Raw genomic sequence first — 3,988 nt, 5'->3', positions numbered from 1 at the left:
TTCTTTGCCTCAGTCTTTACTGCTGAGGTTGGCCTCAGGAGTCCCACACCTTGGAGGTAAGAGAAGAAGGCTGTAGAAAGGAAAACTTGCCCTCCTAGAGGGTTGGGTTAGAGATTGGCTAGACAGACATAACACCCATGAATCTATGGGCCCTGGTGGGATGTGCCCGGGGGTGCTGAGGGAGCTGGCAGGTGTTGTTGCTCAGCCAGTCTCCACTTGGAAACAGGCTGCCCAGGAGGTCATGGAGTCTCTCCCTCTGGAGACATTCCAAACACACCTAGATATAACCTGCTCTAGGTGACCCCTGCCTTGGCAGGGGGTTTGGACTGGGTGGTCTCCAGAGGTCCCTTCAAACCTTAACAATTGCATGATCCCGTTATTCTGTTTCCCAGAGAAGCTGGGGCTGCCCCATCCCTGGAAGTGTCCAAGGCCAGGTTGGACGGGGCTTGGAGAAACTTGGTCTGGTGGAAGGTGTCCCTGCCCATGGCAGGGGGTGGAATGAGCTTTAAGGTCCCTTCCAACCCAAACTATTCTGTGACTCTAACCCCTGGGGGTGGCTTCTCTGCTAAAGCTGTGGGATGGGGTATTTGGCTGCTGCTGCACATGAATCAGAGGTTTCCACCATCCAAGACATGTGATGGGCCTATGCCTCAGTGATCCCAGTAGTACAATTAACAATTATGCTGTCCTGTGGCTGTCAGTGATGAAATTCATGTACTATTTAATTTCCCAACATTCAGATCAACTGGTCTTATACCAATGCCCATATTTTCCCCTTTCATTACCCTGGGAAGTCACTTGCAGAGTTTGAATTATGTACTGTGATGGGTCAGAGTTTGGTTCAAGCCAAAGCAATGCAGAAGTCTAAGATTTGTGGGGCCTGTTCTCTGCAGGACCTCTGGTGTCCTGCTTGCCCAGTGGGAGCAGGACACAGAGCAAAGGTCCAACTCCTCCCTGGGCTGCAGGCTGGGCAGGTTGGGTGGCTGTGGGGGCTTGGGGAACAGAGCACACCCAGAGGGGATCAGCTTCCATGGACTGCTCTGGTGAAATGTTGAATAAGGGCTTTGATTTCGTGCAGTCCAACTGAATGTCAGCTATTGCCAGCTCCAGGTAAACACTGGGGAAATCTCCAAGTACTCACTGCATGGCTCAGACAGAGACTGCTGTGAAGAAAAACTTTTAGTCCCTTAGGGGTGGCATCCCATCAAGATGGAATTCAAGGAGTTTCATTCTGATGCTTGTAACAGACACAGGCAAATGTGGTAATTTCCCTACATGGGAATGAAAACCCTTGGGACTGGCGGAGCTAAAGAATGAGCTAAAGAATGTGTATAGACAGAGAAACCAGAGAGGACTCATCCAGACCCTCCCAAGGCCAGAGAGGTTTTGGTCCTGGCTCTAATGAGAGCTGGACAGCCCTTTGCTTAACAAGCATCCTGCAATTTTGGATACTGAGCAACATCCAGTGTGGTGCGAGTTAAGAAGCTGAGTGAGGTCTGTGGCCATGGTGGACAGGCTGAGCCACAGGGAACTGGTTTAAAGCTTGTGCAGGAGAGACCATGGCTGGGATGAGGTGCTGTGGTGGGGGAGGCCTGGCCATTCCCAGTGACCACAGGCTGTAGGGCACAGCATCGGGGTTACAGGCAGGGCAGAAAAAAGAGAAAGCCCTTGGAACTGGACAAGAGTCTGGGCAGGTGCAGCAGAAACCTCCATCCCATGGGTGGTCACACTGCAAAGTGGCCCTGGGTGGCATCCTGCAGTGGTGCAGGATGTCCCAGCAGTGGCAGGGAGCAGTGGCTGAGATGGGGCAGCCAGGCAGGAGCTGGCATGGCACAGCTGATCCCAGCCCTATCATTGTCCTGTGAGCTTTTGCTGGAACGCACAGCACGTGGAGCTGCCCTGGGGTGAGTGAGCTGTGTGTGTCTGTGTGCTTTGTTATCATCTCTGGTGAGAACTTTTCAGGCTGGCCTTTCTGTGGTGATGCCATGCAGCCTGACCCCAGGTACAGGTCTCCAGTGAGGCAGCAAGACTTGCTGTACCCAGCGGAGTCACTGTTGAGGTCCCACAAGGTGTTGGTCTCAGGGATTACCTTGTCACTCTTACAACTCCCTGACAAGAGGTTATAGCAAGGTGGGGGTTGGCCTCTTCTGCCAGGCAACTAGTGACAGACCAGAAGACACAGCCACAAGCTGTGCTGGGGGACATTCGGGTTGGACATCAGGAAGAATTTCTTCACTGGAAGGGTTGTCAGGCATTGGAAAGGGCTGCCCAGGGAGGTGGTGGAGTCCCCATCCCTGGAGGTGTCCAAGGAATGACTGAACATGGCACTCAGTGCTCTGGTCTAGTTGACAAGGTGTGATAAGTCAAAGATTGGACTCGATGTTCTCAGAAGTCTTTTCCAACCTAAATGATTCTGTGATTCTGTCTCCCGTCTGTGCCACTGGCCCTTTGCAACCTGCCTTAGGAATGTGTCTCTGCCAGGAGCTGTGGCTGCACCCCAGCCAGGGGACATCTGGCTGGTGGCTCAGAGGGGGAATGCAAACATCACTGGGGCACTTGGAACTGCACAGCCGGAGAGAGGAGGCTGGGGGGATTCCGGGGGGGGCACGTCGTGCATGCCCTGTCCCTGACCCTGCACGTACAGGGCTGTCTACCCAAGGCTGTGAAAGCAGAGCAGCAGCCCCTGATGACCCCACACCTGTATAACCCACCCAAGGGGTCTGTGCAGAGGCCAAACAGGAGAGAAGGCTCTGATTTGCAGGAAACAGATGCTTTCTTCCCTTTTTCTCCACCCAATTGTCAGGGCCAAGATGAATTTTCACAGTCACATAGATATTTCTCTACAAGCTGCAGAGGAACCAATGGGTGCCACCTGCCAGGGGCAGATCCACCTGTCCCTGAGCCAGTTGGTTGTCAGTGTTTGAGGCCAGGATGGTCCACATGCAGAGCCCCAGCATGTCCTACTCTCTGTCTTCCAGTCATGGCTGTATGCTGCCCTAAGGACCAGACACCAGCTCTGTGCTTGGACAGATGTGGCCCAAGGCTAAATGACTCCCTGGGTGACTCCTCTGTGACATGAAGCCAAAATACAAAGGGTCTCTCCTCAGGGAACAGTGGATGGGTTAAGTAATATCTGGCTTCAACCATCTGCCTTGGGGCCTGCCAAGGACCCACTTGGACAAGACAGCAATGGAGGAGAGGTGGATTCCCGAGTGTTGTGGCTGTGCAGCAGCTTGTTTCTTCAGCGAGGCAGTGAGGATTCTCGTTTTGAAGGGCTCATAAAAGCATTGGTGCTACCAAGTGACCAACACAGAGAGGAAAGGCCAAGGTTTCCAGGCAAGCTGGAAACCTGGGTCCAGGTGCCATACCCCAGGTGGCAGCCACCCCCCTTCAAGAGGTGTGAGTCTTAGGAGACTGTCCCCAGGAGATGTTTCAGGAAGACTTGCAAGACTCATGCACAGGACTTCTTATCCAGGTTAGCACTTTCCAAAACAGTGAATTATCATTGTTCCCATTTTTAAGAGACAGAAAACCTGAGGCACATGGAGTTTATCCTCTTGTATGGTGCTGCAGAATGCAGTGTCAGCCTTGGACTGTGCTGCTTGGCAGAGCTTCTGGATCTCCACCCACCACTTTTGCTGCACAAGCATGATGGGACCAAGGTCCCATTCCCACCTACCTACACAAACACTTTAGCCCAGTGGTGAGGATTCATCCCCTGCCATCTCGGAGGGGCTGTATTCTTGTGTGGTTTGGAAGGTGGTTTAGACAAAAGACCCCCGGCTGCAGAGGAATCTCACAGCTCTGCTGGGCCAGCCCTGTGCAGCTGCAGCTGATGGTGAGCAGGTGATGCAGACACTGCTGCGTGTGAGTAGTGGTGTGCTAGCCTGAGTGAGTGCAGAGCAGGAGGAGAAGGAGCCAGGAGTCAGTGGGATTTATCCTGGCTGTCTCCAAGTAGGGCAGAGTGCAGGAGGGAGCGGCCACATTT

The sequence above is a fragment of the Lepidothrix coronata genome, unplaced genomic scaffold (assembly GCF_001604755.1).
Source record: "Lepidothrix coronata isolate B3197 unplaced genomic scaffold, Lepidothrix_coronata-1.0 Scaffold180, whole genome shotgun sequence".
Lineage (NCBI taxonomy): Eukaryota > Metazoa > Chordata > Aves > Passeriformes > Pipridae > Lepidothrix > Lepidothrix coronata.
Note: the sequence above shows the minus strand (reverse complement) of the source record.